At 39.3% G+C, this 14234-nt stretch overlaps 1 long non-coding RNA gene across 1 annotated transcript; it reads left to right on the top strand.

Moving 5' to 3' along the window:
• The first annotated feature begins 10694 nt into the window (after positions 1-10694).
• On the top strand, positions 10695-13149 carry LOC142533286 (uncharacterized). Its single transcript, XR_012816717.1, has 2 exons — positions 10695-10830; positions 12915-13149. It is a non-coding gene; the product is annotated as an uncharacterized LOC142533286 (long non-coding RNA).
• The last annotated feature ends 1085 nt before the right edge of the window (positions 13150-14234 follow it).

Here is a 14234-nt window from a genome sequence, read left to right as displayed (position 1 = left end):
CAAAAACATCAACCTGAGGTCTAGGAGCCTGTTGAACTTGCTCCAGTAGCCTAGCCTTACCCTCCAGAACTCGAGTGGCTGGGTCCCCTGGCGGTGGCGGTGGCGGTGGCGATCCTATGCCCCCTCCAGGAATCTCATCATGCCTATCATTATTGAGATCGCGTCTGGGAGGCATATCTGAATACAATTCAATTTATAAACGTAACCCATCATGCAATTAATCTAGTATTTTTTTTTTAAAAAAAAAAATTCTTCAACATAAAAGCAGTTAAACATGAACAGTAAGTTATCATAATGTATAAATCATGTAAACATGCAGGTGATAGCAGACAATCATTTAAAACATAAATCTTACGGACTTGAGGCTTGAAGACTGAGCGGCAGAAGCTGGCGGTGGCACAACCCTATACAGGACCCCTTGCTCTGATACCAACTGTAACTTCTACTCATTTTTAGAGTGCAAATTTTTTTTTTTAAAAAAGCTCACATTTTCGAAATAATATTTAAAAATGATCTTAAAAAAATAGTGCCGATTAAAATAACCAATTTTATCCAGAATCATAAACTTATCCAGAATCATACGTAAACGTGAACAAATAAAAATCTTAAAATCATCAATATATAAAAACATTCATCTCCTCACAACACTCATAATCAAATGCGGAAAACATGTGGTCCTTGGGTCGCGTCACCGTACCGGGACTGCCTACTCAGAGTTCGGCACCTCCAGTCTCCTCATCATGAAGTTCAACTGCATCACACACGCCTAGTGAGTCTAAAGACTCAGCACACCTGTACCAGGAATAACAAGTACATATACAGGCACACAGCAGTGAAAAGTATCATACTCAACATATCTTTCATGAACAAAAAAACATGAACATAAACCTGTCGTATAAAATCATGTCGTGTCAAAGCATGTCATCTCATGTCATCATATACGTAATCGTATCGTGTAAAATCATATCGTATTAAAACATGTCATCTCATATCATCATATACGTATACATTTTCTTTTTAATTGAATTCAGTTCATTAGCTGTGACTTTCGTATCATCATGTCATTATGTCAGTCGATGGATCCATCTACGTGTAACCACAGTACTGGGCGGCGGGGACACCAGCGACACTCTCACCCGTCAACTGGGCCTTGGCCTATCATATCATCATATCATGTCAATGAAAATACGATCGTCGGGCTCCCTCTGGGGCCTTCTCCCGTAAACGGGCTCCCTCTGGGGTCTTTTCCCTCACGATATCTCCAATCATATCATCATGTCATCGTATTAGTCACAACTAAATCACTTCCTTCAAAACGTGCCATCATATTCATCACTTAATAAAATCATGCATATATGTAATTTTTCCTTTAAACCAAGCATGCACCGTATTTATCATAATTTCATAAATATCATAAACGTGATGCATGAACATTTAAAAATATCATAATTTGTGCTCAGGGCGCTGTTAGGACCAAAATCTCACCCCGGGTGCAAAATGACCATTTTGCCCCTGGAACCCAAAATTTACCGTTTTTCCCCTAGACATAAAATTTCACGTTTTCAACATTTTCTTAATTCCATTGACTCTAACATGTCCCAAATAATTATTTAAGCCTACATGAATTTTCCCATATTTTTTATTTGGCTTAAATCGATAACTTTTAAATTAATCTATAAATATAACATATTAATGCATTTTAATCCCGAATTAAACCAAACCTTAGCATAAAATTCCCAAATTAAAAATTTAGACTTCTAATAATTATTTGAGCTTAAATAAAATTTTCCATAATTTTATTAAGCTTAAATCTAGGCGTTTCAATTAAATCTTTAATTAAAGTTTCGTGCGGCGATTGAATCCCGGATAAATCCAAAACTCATCATTTTGATCCGAAACTTACTAAACTCCTAAAAATATCCCAAAACATATTTAAAATCATTTCTAGACGTAAACTCGAGCTCATTTCATAACTTAACCAAATTGTTTTAAAACTTGGACCGGGTCCCGGTTTTAACCCGAATCGACTCGAAACTTAACCAAAATTTCTCTAACTTAAATCTTGACTTAAACCCACTTGACCAGCCACTAAATCCTCCGTTCCAGACCACTTATGACCCATGGAAACAAACTCAAATGTTGCTGGAAATTTCCAGCACACTTGCTTCCAACACTAACCCAACACTAACCCAACAAGGCTCGATTATTTCCTTCCTAGCTCGACTCCGGGATGGACCAGCCCTGGACTAAACCATCCTAGGACCAAGACCAGCTCACGGACCTCCTCTTGGACCGACCCAACCACGCCCTAAGCCCCCAAACTCACGGACATGCGCCACAACTCAAACCACTCCACCTTCGAACCGCCCGCGACCAACCGTGTACTACCCCGTCGAACCACTTAAGGTCAAGACCAGCAACTTCCAGCCTTCACCCAGCCCCGTCACAGACCCCAAAAGGTCGGCTTCTTGGCTGGGATCGAGCCACACATAATTGGAAGCACTAAAACCTCAGTTTACCCACAATACAAGTCCTACTCGATCACACCTCCCATAGCTGCCCTTCCGCACGACCGAGCCCTTACTCCAGCTTTTAAATATTATAAATCATGGCATAATCTGTCCTCTAACAGCCAACAAAGGCAGCCCCTTGCAAGCATTCATGAAAAACGTGAGAGATGCAAAACAGCACATATATGACGTGAATGATGCGTAAAAGAAGATACATACCGTGCCTGTTGATCGTTTATGCGAGAAGGTTAAAGAGAAGAGCAACGGAGAGACGTCGGTTGAATGAATCTACATGAATGATTGGAAATCAAGAAAACCAGCTGTATTTCAAGAGGCAAATGCAGCTGAACCCATCCAAATAATGAAAGGGTAAGGGGCTGTCGGATGGTGAGAAAAGTAATAGATGTAGGGTAGGTTTATGTTTAATTTAATGGTAGTTTAGGTTAATTAAAATGCACTAATGAGCCTCAATTAAAAATAAAAAAAAAAAAGATTTTAAGCCCAATAAGATTAAAAGTAGGCCCATTAAATCCAAACGCAATCCCGACAAATATTTCGTTTTGGAAAGATTTTGAAAATACTAACCGAACCTTCAAAAATTCCTCCGATGAGATAAAATTTACGTACCGTAAAAAAAATTAAAATTTTGCGGATAAAAATACCCAATAAATCTCAATTCTTGAAAAATACCTTTAAAACATCTTATATTAATTAATAAAAATTACTCGTGTAATAAAAATAGTTTTCTTGAAAATTCTCCAGTCCGGTCCTCGTTCCTCGTTTGAGTGTGAAATGCATCTAGAAGTCCTAATGCATGAGCATTTTAAAATTTTATGAAATAATTACTACTATGTAAATTATGCATAAAATTAATAAATATAATTAAACACATAATTTAAAATAAAATCCTAGATTGCATGCATTCAGGTTACGTGAATTAAATTTATGGACTTTACATAATAAAACCACATGCATCTTTAAAGTAGGGCTTACATACTTGAAACTTGAACGTAATAGCATAAACATACTTGAAACGTGAACGTTGTAGCATAGACGTAGACGTGCCATCATCATAAAACTTTTCTTAAACATACTTGCATCATACATACTTGAGCATACATAACATCATTTTGCGTAGAGATATGTTTCCAAGCAAGTGACCCATACATAAATGCGCCTGATCAGACCAAACCACAATACTGGCCTGGCATGGAAAACCACTACCACATACATGAGATCCCCGGTCATGCTTTACTGGGTGGATTGGTCTCTGGTAATGCTTTACCGCTTTCCAATCCTGATCTAAACCCGGTCATGCTTTACCGGGGTGGAGAGGTCCTCGGCCACGTTCACCGACTTCAAAATCCGTTCATAATTTGGTCACAAGACATTTAGCATATCTCAAAAACATAAAAATATTTTCTTTCGCACGTTGAACATACTTATTTGGCATTGAGGGATTCGTTGGATCTCGCTTGGGGCCACTGCTGCACGTATTAACATGAATTCGAATACATATCTTGCATAACTTTTACGTATAGTCATGCTCACACCCATAATGACAAATTTTCTTATGTTAGGGTCCGGGTAGATGCTGGAAATTTGGGTAGATGCTAGAAATTCGTATTTTGGAGGAAAAAGGGCACGGACACAGTGTAAGGGTCCGGGTTCGGGTCCGTGTAGGTGCTGGAATTGTGAACAAACAGAATTCCTAACACTTGTGACTTAATCCTACTCACTCGATCATAAGGACCGTGAACCAACACCTCAAGACCCATCCTAGGATGCTAACGCACTTATTCAAACTCAAACAAACACCCCAAAACAACTAAGCATCACAAACAACACAACCCAATCTGTTAACACGACATTTGACACCAAAACGCATTCTACGACTTCAAATGGAGACAAGTGCCTATCGATGCGAACCGACACACCAACAACCATCCCAACATCATACTCAAAATACTTAAACGCAGCAGCGAACACCCGTCGATCCCCAACAAAGCCTGCAACAATAAAACTTCAAGAACACATCAAGAACGCATTTTTCACAAAAACGCAGTTTGAGCAGTCCCACGAAAACGATCATAACTCACTCATTTATTATCCAAATATTTCAAGTTTACGGTAAAATCGAAGGTATCGATAAGCTCTACGTTTTATATGTTGAAAGTTTTCAAAAAAACGTTTCAAAATCGATCCAACAAATTTCTGCTCAAACTTTGCACAACATACATGAATTTTTAAGCATACTAAACAACAAAATGTATAATATGACAAGATCGATGCAAGAATGAAAGAATATTCATGCCTTTTGATATTTAAAGTTACCGAAACAACGACACCGAAGCGGGAAAGATGCGAGAGACGATCCAGAACGAACGTGGCGCGATTTTATTGAAGAAAAGCCAACGAAATCGCTGGGAAAAATCAGAGAGGAGAGGGGCGGCTGCTGAAGTTTTTAGAACCCAAAATTATTTCTTTAAAACAAATGGAAGGAAACACAAAGAAATATGTCTGTGTTTGTTTTACGTGAGTGTGTGTGGAGGAAAAAGTGTGTGTGTGTGTGTGTGTTTTTAATAATCAAAGGAATAAAATTTTGCTTTAAAATGTTACTAATAATATTAATCAACACTAATTTAACAATTTCCTTAATTAAAATAAAATACACAATTGCTAAACTCTAAAAGTTTTAAAATCTTAAAATCCGTTAATAATTAAACTAGGCTTTAAAAATGATAAAAACTAAATAAATCATTTAAAATGCCCCAATACTAACTAAAAATAAAATATCATATTTTAAAATTGCCAAAAATCGTCGTCGATTTCTGTTTCTCGATCCTGCATCGAATAATCGCCTGAAAAATGAAACTCAAGAAAATATTTTAACATGCATCGCATAAACATAAATAATTTAAAATAATGCAATTTCATAAATCATGCATCTCAAAAAAATCATTTTAAATTTGATTAAATAATTTAAAAATTAAATAATGCATGGGTTTTACGTGTACTGAATTTGGGTTCTACCGTTCCTCCCCCACTTATATAAATTTGGTCCTCGAAATTAAACTTACCAAACAGTTCTGGATAGCGACTCCTCATATCTGCTTCGGTTTCCCAAGTGGCCTCCTCCATTGATTGATTTAGCCACCGGACTTTGACCAACTTGGTCACCTTGTTCTGAAGTCTTCGCTCCTGTCTGTCTAGGATTTGGACAAGTCTTTTCTCATACGATAGATCCAGAGCAAGCTTTAACGGCCCATAGCTCAAAACATTCGAAGGATTAGCTAGGTACTTCCTCAGCATAGAGACGTGGAATACATTGTGTACACCGGCCAGATTCGGCGATAGGGCTACATGATAAGCTAGTGTCCCAACTCTGTCAAGAATCTCGAACAGTTCCATAAATCTCGGACTAAGCTTGCCTCTCTTCCCAAACCTCATAACACCCTTCATAGGTGCTATCTTTACGAAAACGTGATCGCCTATGGCAAACTCAAGATCCCTTTTCCACTTGTCAGCATAACTCTTTTGAAGACTCTGGGCAGTCTTCATCCTGTCTCGGATTTTGACCACCACATCTGTAGTCTACTGAACAATCTCTGGACCAAGTTCTGATCTCTCACCGACTTCATCCCAATGAATCGGGGATATGCACTTCCTCCCATACAATGCCTCGTAGGGAGCCATACCTATAGACGATTGAAAACTGTTGTTGTAGGTAAACTCCACTAGAGGTGGCTTCGATTCCCAATTCTCATGGAAATCGATCACACAGGCTCGCAACAAATACTCCAAAATTTGAATCACTCTCGCAAACTGGCCATCTCTCTGAGGGTGGAAAGTTGTACAGAATAGCAACGTCGTCCACATGGCTGCGCGCACACTCTTCCAAAAGGACGATGTAAACCTCGGGTCCCTGTCGGACACAATAGAAAATGGGATTCCGTGCAATCGAACTATCTCCTTTATATAGAGCTCCGCATACTGCGTCATGGAGAAAGTCGTCTTCACTGGCAAGAAGTGTTCCGACTTAGTAAGTCGATCCACTATAACCCAAATGGCATTGGATCCTCTGACTGACCTCGGAAAACCAAAAACGAAGTCCTTACTGATATTCTCCCACTTCCACTCGGGGATAGGAAGTGGCTTAAGCATACCTGCTGGCCTCTGATGCTCTGCCTTCACCTGCTGACAAGTGAGACATTCAGACACAAATAGGCGGATGTCTCGCTTCATACCTGGCCACCAATAGAGGATCTGCAAATTCTTGTACATCTTGGTACCTCCTGGATAAATGGAATACGGAGATGCATGTGCCTCTGTCAAAATATCATCTCTGATCAAATCAACACTATGCACCCACATCCTTTCTCTGTACCTCACAGTACCATCAGACACTGTGTAAAGTACACTGACCTTGGATTCATCCTTCAGCCTCCATTTCTGTAACTGCTCGACTGAAGACTGACCTCTACGGATTTGGTCAAACAATGAAGACTAGACTGTCAGATTAGACAACTTAGGAGCCATGCCCTTAAGATAAACTTCTAAATCAAACCTCTGAATATCTGACTGAAGAGATCTCTGCAATGACATCTGTGCTACGACTGCAACTTTTCTGCTCAAGGCATCTACTACAACATTAGCTTTTCGCGGGTGGTAGCTACTTTTGCAATCGTAGTCTTTCACTCACTCGAACCACCATCTTTGTCTCATATTCAGCTCTTTCTGCGTGAAGAAATACTTGAGACTCTTGTGATCAGTAAATATCTGGCATTTCTCGCCCTACAAATAATGTCTCCATATCTTCAACGCAAAGACAACGGCAGCTAACTCAAGATCATGAGTCGGGTAGTTCTTCTCATGCACTTTCAACAGTCTGTATGCACAAGTTATAACCCGACCATAATGCATCAAAATTGTGCCTAACCCGAGCTTAGAAGCATCGGTGTACAAGAAAAAATTGCCTTGCCCTGATGGCATGGCTAAAACTTACGATGTGGTAAGAGCTTGATTCAAAGTATCAAAGCTCTTCTGGCACTCATCACTCCATACAAATTTAGCATTCTTTTTAATCAATTAAGTGAGTGGCACTGCTATCGAAGAAAATCCCTGAATAAATTTCTTGTAGTAGCCTGCTAGGCCTAGAAAACTGCGGATCTATAAAGCATTCTTCGGTTCAACTCATTCCTTAACTGCTGCTACCTTAGCTGGATCCACCTCGATACCACTGCTACATATTATATGACCCAAAAATGCTACCTTCTCCAACAAAAATTCACACTTACTGAATTTTGCAAACAATATAATTTGCGACTCTGCAAGACCTGCAAAACTGTACTGAAATGTTGATGGTGCTCCTCATGACTCTTCGAGTAAATCAAAATATCGTCGATGAACACTATGATGAACTGATCTAGGTAGGGCTGGAATACTCGGTTCATGAGGTCCATAAATATAGCTGGATCATTAGTCAGTCCGAATGGCATCACTAAGAACTCGTAATGCCGATATCTAGTTCTGAAGGCTGTCTTATGAACATCTACATCTTTTACTTACAGTTGATGATACCCTGATCGAAGATCTATCTCAGAGAACACTGTAGCTCCCTTCAACTGATCAAACAAGTCCTCGATCCTGGGTAGTGGGTATTTATTCTTGATCGTTACCTTGTTTAGTTCTCGGTAATCGATACACAACCTCATGCTTCCATCCTTCTTCTTTACGAAGAGTACTGGTGTGCCCCATGGTGAGAAACTAGGGAGGATGAATTCTTTATCCAAGAGCTCCTGAATCTGCTGCTTGAGTTCTAACATCTCAGCTGGAGCTAACCGGTATGGTGCCTTTGAGATTGGCACAATGCCTGGCACAAGGTCAATGAAAAACTCCACCTCTCTCTCTGGTGGAAGGTCTGTGATCACATCTGGAAAGACGTCAGGAAAATCTCTGACTACTGGTACATCAGATATCGACGAAGTAGGAACGTCAGGTGCAGAAATAATACTGGCCAAGAAAGCCTGACACCCATTGTGAATAAGTCTTTGTGCCTGCATGCAAGAGATCATGCGAGGAAAATTTCTCCATCTATCTGGCTCAAAGAGAAACTGCTCCATGCCCAAAGGTCTTACCAACACTGACCTTTTCCGGAAATCAATAAGAACTCTGTTCTTTGTCAGCCAGTCCATTCCCAAGATAATATCAAATTTTGGCATCGGCAGCACGATTAGATCGGCATACACTAGGTGGCTTTGCAGCTCGAGATCGATGTCTCTGACCACGTTAGTGGCTGATAATTCTTCCCCTGATGGGACTGTCAGTGAATAGCTCACGTCGAGTCCAATAGACTTGACGTCGAACGTCTCCGAAATAAAAGAGTGAGTGGCCCCTAAATCTATCAAGGCCTTCGTGGCTACTCTCTTTATGAAAATATTTCCAGTCAACAAGGTCGTGTCTGGGTTCGCCTCCTCTGTATGCATGGCGAACACTCTACCCTGGGTCGGCTGCCTCCATTGTGGGCAGTCCTTCAGCATATGATCGCTGGCTCCGCCTTTGAAGCATTTTCCCAATCCAAATAAACATTGTCCCGGATGCTGGAGGTTGCACTTCGGGCACACTCGGTACTCACCGGGTCTCTGAGGAGCCTTCTGTTGAGGAATAGGACCCTTTCCTTTGGTGGTCCCTGAAAGGGTCTCTTCCCTTGCTGCCTTAAGAAAGGCCTCTTAAACAGAGGTCGCTGCTGCTGCTGCTGAGGCGCCTGATAGGGCCTCTTGCCCTGTCTATCGACCTCAATGTCTCTCTGGTCCTGCTCTGCCACCAAAGCTCTCGACACGGCAACTGCATAAGTCGTAGGACAAGAAACTCGAACATCACGGTGCAAGATCGGCAGCAACAAATCCATAAAATGCCTCAGCTTCTCCCAGGCATCATTTGCAATCAGAGGCACAAAGTGACACCCCCTCTCAAACTTCCTAACAAAGTCTTCCACGCTGCTGTCTCCCTGTCGCAGCGACATGAACTCCCTGGTCAGTAGGGAGCGTACTTCTTCAGTGAAGTACTTGAAGTAGAAAACCTCCTTGAACCCATTCCACGTCAGTGTTTGTAATTTCACTGACACTGAAGCGCTTTCCCACCAAAGCCTGGCGTCTCCAGTCAACAAGAAGGTGGCACATCTAACTCTATCTGCATCTTGCAGCTCCATAAAAGAAAAGATTACCTCGATGGACTTAATCCATCCTTTCGCTATCATCGAGTCAGTACTCCCCGAGAACTCCTTCGGATCCATCCTCTTAAACATCTCATAGGCTGCCTCCCGTCTGGGCCTCGCCCCTATGTCTACTGCAGTCTAGTTCCCCGCAAACTATGCGAAAAACTGGGTCATCCCTGCAAGCATATGAGCCTGCATATATGGGGATGGACGAGGAGGAGTGACCCTCTCCCCATCCTGGGCTTCTCTATTATCATCGCCTGCTTCACACGCAATCCTATGTCTGGGAGGCATACTGTTCCAACATTTACCCAACACATAAACCAACATGCAAGTACATAATACTTGTAACGTCCCGAAAATTTGAAGGGTCACGTAAACCACATGCATGCAAGTTATTAAATTTCTTTGGTATTTTATTAAATTCTTTTAAAGCATAAAATGCATATTTATTTTATTAATTTGTGTTTAATTATTTTTATGGATTTTATGCATTACTATTGCATGATAGAATTTATTTCACGAAATTTTAAAGGTATATGCATTAAAGATTTTTAAGTTTCATTTCGCGCTCGAACGAGGCTCGGAGACCGGAGAATTTCAGGAAAATTATTTTAATTACATGATTTGTTTTTAAATATTAATTTAAGATGTTTTAAAGGTATTTTTCAAGAATTGGGATTTATTGTGTATTTTTAACCGCAAGATTTTAATTTTTATCGGTACGCAAATTTTAGCGAATCGGGGAAATTTTTGAGGGTTCGGCTAATATTTTCAAAATCTTTCCAACACGAAATATTTTTCGGAAATATATTTGGATTTAATACATCGAATTTTAAGTTTATTGGGTTCAAATTCTTTAAAACTTTTTAATTAATAACTAATGTTCATTATCTTGACTATTAGCCATTTAAATATGGCATTATTGGATACCCTACATCAATTAAAATACCACCAGCCGACACCCCATTCATAATTCATTATCCTCTCGGTTTTCTCAACAGCAACCTCAAGGAAATATTGCCATCTCCATTCCTTGCAAAAGAAACTCATCTGGTGACTCCTCGGCGCGTGTTTTCTCCATGTTTTCGTTCAAATAAATCCAAGGTACGCCATGTACTTTTATTGCTGCATCATACACGTTATATACATGTTGTATTATGTTTATTTGTTTGTGGAATTCACGATCCAAAGCATATCATGGAGATCCATCGGTTTATGTCCAAATACTAGCATCTTTGTTTCACTACTCACGTTTTTCTGAATTTTTGGTGCAAGGGGCTGCTGTTCTTGAGTGTCTATAGGCTGCTGGTAATGTTGAGTTGCTGTCACGAGGGGTAGGAAAGTTGCTGGATGTGTACTGGTGTAGGGACGAGAGAAGAATTCTCCACGGTTGGTTCGATCTTGAGTGTTTCAGGGTGCAGGGTTCGACCAGCACGGCAAGGACCTTGCTGAGTCTTAGACCAGACCTTGGTAGGTCTGAGACAAGTCTTGGAAGGGTTCAATGTATGCTGGAACCATCCCAAGCGCTGTGGATCGAGAGGGTAGAAGCTTGGCTTTGATTTAGTTGTTTGGGGAGAATAGCGAGTTGTAGGGATCTGCGGCTTGCATGAGGTGATTGGCGTGGGTTCTTGGGGTCCAGAGTAGTCCTAATTTGGTTTAGGGGAGGCCGAACCATGGCTGGTTCATCGGGTCTAGGCTAGGAACAAAATAAAGGGGGGGTTAGCTCACTAGGGATGAGGTGTGCTTGGGCTGTAATTTACAGCAGCATATCAGCAGGATTTTTAAGGTTCTAAGGGGTTCAAATTGGGTGGATTCAGGTAGGATATGGTGTTGTTAAGTCATGTTTTAAGTTTGGTAAAATTCGGTTAAGTTTCGAGACGGTTCGGGTTAAAACCGGGACCACGGTCTAAGTTTTAAAACAATTCGGTTAAGTTATGAAATGGGCTCGAGTTTATATCTAAGGATGCTTTTAAATATGTTTTGGGAGATTTTTAGGAGTTTGGTAAGCTTCGGATCAAAATAATGAGTTTTGGATTTATCCGAGATTTAGTCGCCGCACGAAATGTTAATTAAAGAATTAAATTGAAACGCTTATATTTAAGCTTAATAAAATTATGAAAAATTATATTTAAGTTCAAATAATTATTAGAAGTCTAAATTTTTAATTTGGGAATTTTATGATAAGGTTTGGTTTAATTCGGGATTAAAACGTATTAATATTTTATAATTAAAGATTAATTTATAAGTCATCGATTTAGGCGAAATAAAAATATAGGAAAATTCATGTAAGCTTAAATAATTATTTGGGACATGTTAGAGTCGCTGGAATTAAGAAAATGTCAAAAAACGTGAAATTTTACGTCTAGGGGTAAATGGTAATTTTTGGGTTCCCCAGGGCAAAATGATTATTTTGCACCCGGGGTGAGGTTTTGGTCCTGGCAGCGCCCTGAGCACAAATTCATGATATTTTAAATGTTCACGCATCATGATTCACGATTTTTAAGATTTTATAAAAATATACGTTGCATGCTTGAATTTAAAGGAAATTGCATTTATACATGAATTTTATAAGTGATGAAAATGATAATGTTTTGAATGACGGGAATTAGTTGTGGCTATCGAAGTATATGTAAATGGTTAAGACGTATATGTAAATGCTGATGATGAGGCCTAGGCACAGTGGATGGGTGATCATGTCACTGATGTCCGACAGCCGTCGGGTACCGCGGTTCTATGTATGATGGATCCATCGTAAATGATGTACGATAGTCACTTCTAGTGAACTGAATTCACCAATGATAAACGATGAACGATAAAGGATGAATGATAAATGATGAACGATAAATGATGAACGATGAACGATAAACGATAAACGATGAATGATGAATGATGATTAACGATGAGCTGTTTTGAAACGTCATGATTTTACATGACACGTTTACGTTCATGTTTTAAAGTTCATGAAAGCTATGTTGGCATATGATTTTACACGACACGTTTACGTATATGATGACATGACATGCTTTAATACGATATGATTTTATACAACACGTTTACATTATGCTTTTAATTTCATGAAAGATATGTTGAGTATGATATTTTTCACTGCTGTGTGCTAGGTATATGTACTTTTTATTAACGATGCAGGTGTGTTGAGTCTTTAGACTCACTAGGCGTGTGTGATGCAGGTTAGCTTAATGATGAGGAGACTGGAGGTGCCGAACTCTGAGTAGGCAGACCTTGTAAGGTGACACGACCCGAGGACCACATGTTTTCCGTATTACGATTTATGAGATTGAGAGGAGATGAATATTTTCATACGTTGATGATTTTAAGATTTTTACTCGTTTATGTTTACGTATGATTTTGGATGAGTTTGATTAATTTAAACTCATTTTTTTAAAATGTTATATTTTTCTATTACGATTTTTACTCCTTTACGTTTACGTTTGATGCTGGTCATTTTAAACTGTGATATTTTTATTGTAAAATAAAGATGATTATTTTAAATGATATTTTGAAAATGCGAGCTTTTATTTTATAAAAAAAAATATTTCTGCACTTTTTGAAATGAGCGAAACCTTACAATACTAATATCATAAGATGCACCTAAATTGAACTCAAACATGCACATGCTGAAATCATGACTGATACATATTACTCGAATGAATTTAAAACTTTAAAACTTACAAACTTGAGGTGTGACTTCGTGAGCTTCTCGCAACTAGCAGTAGGCATAACCCTTTCCAAGAACACCGCTCTGATACCAACTGTAACGTACCGTACTTTTAACTATTATAAAATTTGCGGAAAAATAAAAAAAATTTTAAATACAAAATAAACTTTCAAATTTGCATTAAAATAACTTGCTCGTCCAAAAATATTTGCAATAAAAACAACCAAAACCAAGTTTGCCAAAAGTAATAATCGTTTAAACATCATAAAACACTTCATGAAAATGAGAGTATTAAAATTGTCATGCATCAAATCTTAAAACATTGGCGGTCCTCGGATTTAGCCTCCTACGCAGTCCAAGCCGGCTCATTGGTCCCCACCCCTCGTCTCCTCAAGGTCATCCTCACCTGCATCGATCAAGTCTAGTGAGTCTAAAAACTCAACATATATTAACTGGAGATAGCAAGTACTACATAATAAAACCACATGCACCTTTAAAGTAGGGTTACATACTTGAAACTTGAACGTAATAGCATAAAAATACATGAAACTTGAACGTATTATCATAGACGTAGATGTGCCATCATCATAAAACTTTTCTTAAACATACTTGCATCATACATACTTGAGCATACATAACATCATTTTGCGTAGAGATATGTTTCAAACCAAGTGACCCATACACAAATGCGTCTGCTCAGGCTAAACCACAGTACTGGCCTGGCAGGGAAAATCCACTAACACATACATGAGATCTCTGGTCATGCTTTACCGGGTGGATTGGTCCCTGGTCATGCTTTACTGCTTTCCAGTCCTGACCAAACCTGTCATGC

This window comes from Primulina tabacum, chromosome 18 (genome assembly GCF_025594145.1).
Source record: "Primulina tabacum isolate GXHZ01 chromosome 18, ASM2559414v2, whole genome shotgun sequence".
NCBI lineage: Eukaryota > Viridiplantae > Streptophyta > Magnoliopsida > Lamiales > Gesneriaceae > Primulina > Primulina tabacum.
This window is presented reverse-complemented; position numbering and strand designations above follow the sequence as displayed.